At 30.5% G+C, this 12,038-nt stretch overlaps 1 long non-coding RNA gene across 2 annotated transcripts; it reads left to right on the plus strand.

The window, feature by feature from the left end:
• Positions 1 to 183: 183 nt before the first annotated feature.
• LOC122517686 lies at positions 184 to 1,442 on the plus strand. 2 transcript variants are annotated; one of them, XR_006303912.1, is made up of 4 exons: positions 184 to 225; positions 301 to 343; positions 448 to 492; positions 1,161 to 1,442. It is a non-coding gene; the product is annotated as an uncharacterized LOC122517686 (long non-coding RNA). The 2 variants fall into 2 exon arrangements; XR_006303910.1 differs by lacking the exon at positions 1,161 to 1,442 and having other exon boundaries at positions 448 to 528.
• Positions 1,443 to 12,038: the final 10,596 nt, after the last annotated feature.

A 12,038-nucleotide genomic window follows, 5' to 3' on the forward strand; every position in this document is an offset into this window, starting at 1 on the left:
GAACGTACGCAGAGATAAAGAAAAACATGCGAAGGTGAAGGTCAAAGTCAAACGAGGTAACGAGCATTGTCTATGTATACACATCGTCTATCATCGAGTACGCATAGAAAAACATTTCGCGACTGCCATATAAGGTAAATAGGAGGGGTGGGGTGACTCGAGCTACGTCATACCTCTTCAGCTGTCGGACGCCGTCGAGACAAGTCTCAACTAGTTTCGCTCCACGTAAGAACTTAATTACTCCGTAATTAAAAAATATTTCATTATCAAATTTTGTAATCTAATCAAATTTCATTACAGGTACATGCAATCATTATCGATGACGTGAATGCATTGAAATTAGGTAAGAAGATCTGTAATTAGAATTATATTATATTATCGATTATATGTATCGATAGTTTCACAAAAATTTCTATCATAACCTCTTATTCTTTTTATGGTTTCAAGAAGACGTTCACCATCGTTCCATGGAAATTATACTAATCAATGGTGGTATATACAACTGCATACATACGTGCAAGTGTATTTCTTTCTTTCTTTCTTTTCTTTAATTTTAAAATGCATCAATTTCCAAATGGATCGTTCGATGCATTAGAAAATTTTAACTTCTCGTATCGTTAATTAATTGTAAAGTAAATGAAATGATTTATCGAATTAATTATTTAATTACGCGTTGCAATTGTTGTTTAAATGTTTTTAATTTAAATTCATTTTAGTTCTTTCGGTATTTAATTCACATAAATAATTCAAGACACAGTCGATTATATTTTATTGTTCAAACGATAATTTATAAATATTGTACTTTGTTTAGTTTTACATTAATGCTATATCTATTCTTTCCTATAAGTATTAAGGCAATTAGCATACTTTTGTAAAAATAACCCTATCGCGATGAAATTTATTCTTTATTCGCGATATTTGTTCGTTTGTATTTTATCTTTTTTTTTTATATAGTTTACAAGTTTGTGGTTACAATTTTTGAATAATTTTTTTTATTAATAATTAAAGCATACAAAAAATAGTAGCACGATTCCAGAATTTTTGAAATACGTAGTTTAAATAATTGAATAATAAAACTATTATAATATATTTTTTATTATTAACATAATAAATAAACAGAAGTACGCTACGACTTGCTTTAATTAAACTTTGATTTTCAGAGCTTTAGTTGCGATTGCGGGCAATGCAATCATAGAATCAGTGTTCGTTTTGAAAAATGTTGCATTTTTTGTATGCGATCGTATAGATTGCATACAAAACAGTAATTAAATCGTTATATTTAAAATCAATGCAAATAATCTTGTTGAGAAAACAATTTGCTCGGTACGCGATTAGAATCATTAACACACTTTCGGCCAATTCGGTAGAAGAGGATTTGCGTTTCGATTAAAATATTGTCATGGTCGAAAGTGTGAATTAACATCTTTATTTCTTCTGGAACATCTTTATCACGAACCTGGCTTCGTCTGAATAAATCAACGGTTAGTATTATTTTCTAATCTCAATTATTACTTCTCACATATTCATTTTTTAAATCGTGATTGTTTTTATTCATGTTTCTCATTCATGAAAAATCTTTTGAATGATATGAAACATAATTAATTTCATTTTTATTTTTAAATATAGATTATAATCATCGATTCAACGATTCAACATTAAACAATACATCGATTCTACAATACATCGATTCAACAATTCATCGATTCAACAATTTAACAATTCATCCAATTTAAATCAACTTCACATCTTTATTTCTTCTGGAACATCTTTATCGATGCATCTGGCTTCGTCTAGATAAATCAACGGTTATTATTATTTTCTAATCTCAATTATTACTTCTCACATATTCATTTTTTAAATCGTGATTATTTTTATTCATGAAAAATCTTTTGAATGATATGAAACATAATTAATTTTATTTTTATTTTTAAATATAGATTATAATAATCGATTCAACGGTTTAACGATTAAACAATACATCGATTCTACAATACATCGATTCAACAATTCATCGATTCAACGATTCGACATTCAACGATTCAACATACATCGATTCAACATACACGATTCAACATTCATCGATTCACAATACATCGATTCAACAATTCATCGATTCTACAATACATCGATTTACAATACATCGATTCAACAATTCATCGATTCTACAATACATCGATTCAACAATTCATCGATTCCAATACATCGATTCAACAATTCATCGATTCAAAATTCAACAATTCATCGATCAACAATTCATTCAACAATTCATCCAATTTAAATCAACTTCACGACATCGTTCAACCAACAGCGAGGGGGACGAGTGTTTTTGAGCCATCGCAGAACTTCTACTGCCAATTGTTCAGTTTCATTTTTTATTTTATTTTTATGGTAACAATTGGTAACGAGTGAGCGAACAAATTTAAAGTTCCTCCAGTGACCCAATCATGCCGAGGATGAAAGTTCCAATATCGGCACGGGTTCCTGGTTGTATTCGTAGATGTATCTTGTCCAAAGCGAGCATAAGCGACCGTGAGTAGAACCTTTGGTTTTGCTCACGAGTGATTCCCAATATATAGTGATTTTTATATATGTGATTTATTTAGATTAGGCCAGGGTCTTCTTGTTTCATCGGTTTCAATTCACTTAATTAACACTGCAATTAATTATTGTACTTATTTTTTTTCTTTACGTATTTAATCGTGTTAGTAATGGTGAAATCGAGCATTAATTTACTCGATTTCGTGCCAATAAAAAGCATGTAAAAATTGTTTTATATGCATTGCTTCGTAATTAGTTTTTCAATTGTGATTAGTTTTCAATAATGATCAGTTTTTTAAATCGTGATTAGTTTTTCAAATCGTAATTTACTTCAATATATCGATACTTGATATTGTTATCAATAAATGAGCAAGAAGACAAACAAAATTCGCGACCGGATAGATTCTGGCAATTAAGTGGTGGTTTAAAACCCAGTTCTTTAATTAGAACAGCCATTTAGTGAAAGAGTCGTCCGAGGTTTTTAAGAAATATCCATCTTTTGTCACCGTTAGAATCACTCTACACTGCACTACCTCGAAACAGTATTATATAATAATATAAAACGTTTCTTATGGGGTATTTTTTTTTTTTTCATTCACTTGCTTAAGTCATTATTCACCAAATGACTTGTAGAGTCCTTAATCCGTTTAGATGAATTTTTATAAAAATGTTTTTTCACGTATGTTAATTATGTTTTATTAGATCAGGATTTTCAGCCTAATATACTAATTCCCCTTTTCTCCCCCCTATGCTCTCTTCGTTCTCATCGATGCGTGTTGCCCAGGTGTTACACGTATGGGTGAGAAAAAGTTTGCATGGGTTTTAGTTTTTAAGTTTTCCTCCTTTGGCGGCTGTCATTGCGTTAGTGATTGCACGATGTACTTACACCAGTGTGTGCGTATCAGGTAGTGTGTATCGTACATCGTTTCGCGAAAGTTTTTTTTAATGCATCATTCAATATTTAAATAAATACTTGTACAGTCACGCGTGATATGTACTTGTATTTTTATACTTATATTAAATTTTCTCCTTTTTTTTTCCGAATCGTTTCGAGTAGTAGAGTTTTCACATTTATTGTGGAAATTTAACAATACTTGTATCATATTAGTATGCAGATATATACTAGTATGTACCAGTATTTTTGCATTAGTTATTATTGCAATAATCACTAGCCTTGGCAGACGATTACAGCATGGGGTACGTAACCTTTTAGAATATAAGTTTAGAAAACGTGGTTGAACTAGGGTGTCGGAGGTGCCCCGGGGCATGCTCTCTAGTTTAGGTTTTTTGCACCCTGGTGGTATGCGAATACAGATCCAGCGTGGAATGATTGTGTTGGTGTGTCTGTTTGCACTTTTAAATATAGGTGGAGGGATAGGCAGGTAGCATACTTTTCTGTGTGTATGTGAAAACATTAATTTTAAGTAGGTAAGAACCGGGTACGGCAATAGGTTTGCTTCTATTCGGACGCAACCCTGACGCAATCATGCCTCCGGGGTTTTTGGCTAAGTGTCAGCAAATTTTTACACTTTCCATTATTCCTTATGTCTCCATTTTTTTGCTGATACTATGCATTTTAAGTTAAGATAATTGTATCAAGCAGTTCAAAAATACTTTGCAACCAATGAGAACATTAGATAAATCACCCTCATATCTTTTGAACTTGGCAAAGGATTTTGAATTAGTTTTGATACTTAGTTTTTTAAGTATATTAACACTTGCACCTCGCGATCTTTAGTAATATAATTCTTAATGTTAGAAATAACATACACTTATTCGAATAAATTGAGATTATTACAATTGTTGTAATTTTTTCTTTTTATCGAAACATTGTCACCTTTAATGTGCAACGTGTTAATCCTAGTTTTTAATAGGTTCATCATTCAGAAAAATATATCTGCTGGAGCATTCGATTAAATGTGCTTGTGTAGTTGCGTACGATCATTGAATTCTTTCGAGTTTATTGATCGTCCACAAGCTAGTATAATTACTTTACGGAATTAATTCAATATTTTTTCAATCTATTACACATTTATTTTTTTTAATTTTATTTTACAAATAAGTAAGTAAATAAAACTTGTGTTAGAAAAAATCGAGACGCACTCAGGTAGGAACGCAGTTGAGTTTGCGTGTTGGGATTCGTCAGTGGCGTTTGGGATGATGCATTTATGAACTTTGTCATATTTCAGTGGTTATATTATTTAGGATAAATCGATACTGTACGTTGCAAGCTCTTACCTCTCGTTAGGTTTAAGTGAAAATAAAAACAAAAACGAAAATAAAAAAAATACCAGCGTAAAAACCTGCGGAAATAAAATTACTAATAACTGTGTTGATTCCTTCCCAATTTTCTTTCAGCTTAGATCACAAATGCGTCTCGTATAATAAAATGCGTTTTATTAAACACGAGGGTTTGAGTCTTGTCGCGTATGGTGAGAACAGGTCGGGATTAGGTCGGTTTAGCTCAGGGACGATTTCATTCTTTTAATATAATCCACTGAAATGTGCCAATTTTTATGATGTATCGTTTCAAACGGTAGGGCGTTTTTTTGACACGTAATTCTTTTCTTGCGTCGCACGTAGGGAATGCTCCATTGCAGTGGTCAGGGCACGAAGCAAAGAAGAGGCTAAATGCCGAAGAGGCCCCCACAAATTGTGGTATCAAGTGGGCAACTATTCGACTACGAGTTATTTTTCAAAGGATATCTTTGATAACTTTGATCAATGGTTCGTGGTCATATCAAAATCCCTTTGTCTACCCCTTTATCACGTTGTCACTTATGCTCGTAGTAGTATTAGTTATAAGTTGTTCCTGAATGGAGATGATGGACCATTCCATCTCCCAACGATGTCCCACACTCGCGTTCGTGAAAAATTAAAAGTCTTTTAAATACTAGAATCTAGATTTTGCTATTTTTATTAATTAATAGAGTCATTGCATTTTTTTCTATTTAATTAAAAGTCGAGTCATTGCAGTTTTCTCGTTAGATGATATTAAAAGTCGAGTCATTGCAATTTTCTTATTAAATTAGATTAAAAGTCGAGTCATTGCAATTTTTTTATTACATTAGATTAAAACTAGAGTCCCATTGCATTTTTCTTATTAAAATAAATTAATAGTCGAGTCATTGCATTTTTGAAGTATATAAATTAGAGTCTGTCTTAGATATTTTTTATGAAATTAGAGTCACGTTCGTTTAAATTGTGTGGACGTCCATGGATTGCTGCAGCATGCACAAATAGTGCATTTGGATACAACGATGGAAGAAGAGGACATTCCTGCATTCATGAATGCAGATAAGGACACAAAATAAAGGTTTCACCATTCAGAATGATTCAAATTGAATTAATAAACATTAATCAAAGTATATAATAATTAAATATTTTAAATATTTCAATATTTCAATTCATTTCTCAATTTAATATATTTCAATTTCTTTCCAAAATAATAATTTATTGAATATATAAGTAATGTATTTTTTATTGCATCCCAATGGTTACCAGACTCTTATTTTCACTTTGCTTTACATAGTCTTTTATCCTATTATACATTTCTTTTTATGAATATATGATCGTTGATTTTTTTTTTTTTTAATAGTAACAAATTAATAAAAAGAAAATTTGAATCATTCTTATCGAATGCACTGAAGAGTGCATATGAAAATCGCAGTAAGTACATGCCTGCACTAAAAAGTGCATATGAAAATCGCAGTAAGTACATGCCTGCACTGAAAAGTGCATATGAAAATCGCAGTAAGTACAAACATACCTGCTTAACGCAGATGGAAATTCCTGCTAATGCAGATGAACATACAGTAAGAATATACATTTCTCATTCAGAATGATCAAAAATGAATGAATGAATGCACTGATAAAAGTATCTAATAAATAAATATTTTAATATTTCAATCTGCGTATTATTTTTTTTAAACACAGAAATTTATCTAACAATAATTAGTAAATTTCATTTCACACACACACTCTATACATACAATAAATGATTTATATTTAAATAGTGCAAATTAATGAGAAGGTATTTTGAATCATTCCGATTAGAAACGTATATGTCTTGCTAAATAAATGAAATAAAACAAATGGCAGTCAGCACTCATAAGTGGATATTAATATGTCCGGAATATACATTTTCATTCCAAAATTATTGATAAATAAATATCAAATGAAAGAGTTAATAAGTACATAAGAGAGAGTGGGAGAAACTATTTTTACTATGCACAAATATTGAAGAAAGATTTTACAAGAGATGTATGGAGGAGAAATAACGAGTAGTATGAAAACACAATTTTAATATATTTTTTTATTTATTATAATAAAGTAGATAATTATTTTTTTGGAATAAAATGTATAGTTTTGGTACATAAATGAAACAATTTAAAAGGCTTGCCTGCACTTTAAAAGTGCATACGAAAATCGCAGTAAATACAAACACACCTGCTAAATGCAGATAAATATAATTGCTGAATGCAATCGAACATACCAAAAATCGCAGTAAGTACAAACACCCTGCTAAATGCAGATAATATAATTGCTAAATGCAATCGAACATACCTGCTAAATGCAGATGAATATAATTGCTGGCTGCCAGCACTCATAAGTGCATATTAATATGTCCGGAATATATATTTTCATTCCAAAATTATTTTAAATAAATATCAAGTGAAAAAGTTAATAGTTCATAAGAGAGAGTGGGAGAAATATTTTTACTATACACAAATATTTAAAGAAAGATTTTACAAGAGATATATGGAGGAGAAATAAGAGTAATATGAAAACAATTTTTTTAATATATATCTTTATTTTTATATATAAAAGTAGAATAATAATTTTTTTGGAATAAAAATGTATAGTTTTGGTACATAAATGAAACAATTTAAAAGGCTTGCCTGCACTTAAAAGTGCATACGAAAATCGCAGTAAGTACAAACATATCTGCTAAACGCAGATGAACAAAACTGCTAAATGCAGTCGAACGTACCTGCTAAATGCAGATGAAAATGGTAAGAATATACATTTCTCATTCAGAATGATCAAAAATGAATGAATGAGTGCACTGATGAAAGTATTTAATAAATAAATATTTGTAATATTTCATTTGTATAAATCGTATATATATAATAAATAGTGCAAATTAAAATGAAAAGCTATTTGAATGATTCTGATTAGAAACGTATAAGTCTTGCTAAGCGAATGAAAATACACGAAAGTACAGCCAGCACATGCGAGTGCATATAAATTATGTCAAGGTTGTGCATTTTGATTCTAAAATTATTAACAAATAAATATCAACTTTGCATAAGAAATATTTAAAGAAAGTATTTTTAATAAATATATATATAAATAAAAGTTTTTTGAGAAAAGAAACCAAAGAGAGGAAACCAAAGAGAGATGATATAAAAATCATTGAAATATTTTTTACACAGAGATTTATAATAGAAGAAATTATATGATATGAATAAAAATGCATAAATCTTGATATACAAATAAACCGAATTAAAAGGCTGCCCCACACTCTCTCGAGAGTGTAAATTATATAAATAAGTTAAGAACAGGGACCCCAGGTTTGCATACGGGATTGTAAATGCACCTGGGGATTTTTAAATATTGCGAAATATTCACAATAAATTAAGTTTTAATAATGCGTCTTGAATAATTTCCTATGCGTATTGGTAATCGTATTAATCGATTAACAATTTTGTATAAAATTAAAACATTTTTCTATTATGTATTTATAATTTAAAAAGCATGCATCAGAAACATGCATTTTTTCATATTCACTGGTAAATATAGAAAGGCACATTTTCTAATGCATCGAGTATTCAGTATTTTGTAATGTCCACTTTTTGGTCATTAAATTCTTTTTTTTTTTAAATTAGATTAATTAAATAATCCTTTTAAAAGTTTTGATCGTGGATCAGACATTGAATTATATTTTCCACACATGCTCTTTTAATTAGTTTTTTGTTTAGAATGTACTGTTTTTTTTAAGCCGTAAGGTTTAATATTGAAAAATACCACTTTATCAAAACGGATATTTACGAATTTCTACGATAGTATCTCAAGGTTTGTAATGCCATCATTTACGATATGAAAATATAAATATAATAAAAATTATATAAGTTATATACGTTGTTATATATAAAATTAATTTTTGTTTTGGGTCATCGATGCCAAGCTATCAACTGTCTGCAGTTTGCGTTCTCTAGTTGTTAAATGTATATTAAACCTTAAAACACACCAAGTTTCGCTCTGATTAGGCATAACATTTTAGAGAATGCACTGCGGAACAGTGTACATCTTGTAATCTCTTGTGAATTCTTGCGTTAAGATTTCCTATACTTGAAGTAAAAAGATATACGTGACCTTATAAATAAAATTAAACTCTTTTTCCTACATACGCAATACTTTAATCGAGTTAAAAAATTCCGTAAAGATTCACAAAATTTCAGAGAACAGTTCGGGTCGTTTCCGTTAATATAACTTTAACCTAAGGTAGGACCAGCAATAAATGTCGTTTCTTTGGATAGTTCGCATCAATACTTTTAATACCGAAAGCCAGCGGATGTAAGTGAATTTTATTAAATAAAAGTTCACTCTTTTCTCTACGAATAGAATACTTTATCGACTTATAAATTTTGCTCGCAAAGTGCATATAAGTCAGAATGCAGTGCTGTATAGTTTACATCTTAGTCATTTCTGTGAAAACTTCACAAGAAATATACCCTTATAGACCGCTGAAACAAAAACGTATCGAAAATATAGTCTTTGAAAGCATTGATTTTTCTTGCCTGAAACTTTAATTTCTTATAAACCTTGCTTTTTAGAAACATCAGCTTATAGACCGGTATCACTAAAATCATTTAGATTAATAAACTCATTGTACACATTCACTTTTCTTGTCATAAAATTAATATTCAAAAAAACCTACATCACTAAAAGATTATTTAATAGACGCGCTAGCAAAAATAGAATACATTTGTACACTCTTTTCTACGCATACACATCTCTTTTTAGACTTATTATTTTAGACAAATTGTTTTCGCAGAAATATGAGGTTATAGAACTGCTCGCACTAAACCTTAGGATTTAAATGCACTTTGATGCACAGTTCATTTCTTGTATTATACTTGATTTTGAAAAAAACTTGCATCGCAGAAAGATTATGTAATAGACCGCCAGCATAAAATACACTCAGATTGTAAGCTCTTAGCAATGCATCACCTTTCTTTTAAGAATCTTTTATTTTTACATTTCTTGCTTTGCAAAACATAAGCTTTAGACTGTGGCACTAAAACCGCTCAGATTATTATCACTTGCTGGCGCATAACTTTTCGTTGTAATATCTTGATTTTCAAAGAAACATGCATGGCTGAAAGATTATCCATAGACTGCTTGCATAAATTTTCTTGTAATACACTTTTTAAAGAAACTTGCACGCTAAAAGATGATGTGAGAGACCGATACCATAGGATACACTTAAATTTTTACATTTTTTTCTAGACATTCACTGTTCTTTGGAGACTCTTTTATTTTCACATATCATTCCAGACGAAACATAATATTAATACTAAAGTAGATAAACATTCTAGATAACCTAATTTTATTCGTGTAACTGTCGTGTATATACACGTGGACCGTGCATTTTTTAGGAAACATACGTTTGTTTTAGTTTATTCAATGCGTTGCTAAGCAACGGATACGTCATGTAAGCTAGGGCCATCTAGAGGTAGTTTACGAAAGAAGATAAACTTGGTTGGTAAAAAAAACACTACTTACCGACCGTAGATTTTAGGATGGTAACTTGCCGACCGCTAAGATTCGATGGTAACCTAGCAAGAAGCTTGTCTACTGTCGGTAAGTCTGATAGCAGGTTACATCAAATCTTTTCGGTCGATAATTACCTACAAATACCGAATGTCGGTAAGTCCAGATCGTTTATTACCATAGGATCTTTTTGTCGGTAATAGGCTTCTACAAAGATTATAATAACAACTAACATATTAGATGTATCTTGAAAGTACATTCCGAACTTAAAATAATTTATAGAACTTTAAATGAATTATTTCTCGATGTCGGTTTTTCTGAAAGTAAGTTTAAAACAAATTTATAGGTCGGTAAGTTGCCATCAAAACATCAATAGTAAGGAAATTTTTTTCTTTATGTTTTAATCAGATTGGTTAGATCAGAAGTTTCAAACTTTTGAAGCATTTAAAGAGCTTTTACAGATTATTTTAAAAAATTAAATATTCTTTAGCTTGCGAGTTGTTAAAAAGTTGTGTACAGCTTTCTTCCTTTTTTTAAAATACCTATGTACTTAAAATATTTGTTGCATCTTGTTTTAGGGAATTAACGAGCTTGAAAATGGCTATTATAAAGCAATTTGAATTTGTTAGTCTCGAGTGATTAAAGTTTTCGTGTACAGATTCCATCTTTTTTTTTGACACCCAGATATTTAAATAATTAGGTTTAGCATCAGGTTGTTTTCTATGCATTCACCCCGTACATTTTATACTCATATTTAGACAACTATTGTTGCTGCAGAAACATAAGCCTACGACTGCTTGCACTGTAACCTTATAGATTTAATGCCACGTTGATGCACAATTACTTTTCTTGTATTAAACTAAATTTCAAAAAAACTTGCATCGCAAAAAGATGATCTAATAAACCGCTATCATAAAAATGCACTGAGATTGTACTCTTTTTCTATGCATTCAATTCTTTCTTAAACGCTTTAGTTAAGACAACATTGTTTCGCAAAAATATAAAGTTACAGTGATCGGAAGAACAAGGAACTTGAATTCTATTGGTGTTCAACACTGATCGCCACTATTATTTTATGTAACATTTATGTTATTCATAACTATTAGAGAAAATTAGAATGGATAAAAAAGATGGCGTTATTGATCGAGCACTGTAACGACTTAATTCATTTCTGTATGTATAATAACGAAGAAGAAAGCCATTGTAAACGATGGAAACATTAACGTTCCCATAGGGAGACGGTTGTAAGCCGTGATGGAGGGTTTAGCGTTAAATAGCTTGGTCAGCGAATCAGTCGGTGAGACGGCAAGCGCCAGTCGGTCCCATGGGATAAAGTTCGAAACTGCGTATCGGACAGCAAAGCCGCTACAAATGGACTGCTATCAATTCATCTACTAGATTACAATGCACCCGGAAGGCACATTCTGTTTTCTTGTAATATACTATGATATTCTAAAAAAACTTGCATCGGAGGAAGATAATTAATGACGAAGCAAAAAATACACTAAGATTTGTAGACTCTATTCTAGGCAGTCAACCTATAATTTTTAATACTGCAGATTATTTAGACAACATTCTGTGCAGGAAGCATAAGATTATAGACTGCTTGCACTGTTAACGTTATAGATTTAAAGGCCCTTTAATTCCATTCACATTTGTTGAAATAGAACTTGATTTTCAAAAAAGCGTTAATCGAAGAATGATGATGTAATAGACTGTTA

This window comes from Polistes fuscatus, unplaced genomic scaffold, assembly GCF_010416935.1.
Source record: "Polistes fuscatus isolate 324 unplaced genomic scaffold, CU_Pfus_HIC Scaffold1, whole genome shotgun sequence".
Classification (NCBI taxonomy): Eukaryota; Metazoa; Arthropoda; class Insecta; order Hymenoptera; family Vespidae; genus Polistes; species Polistes fuscatus.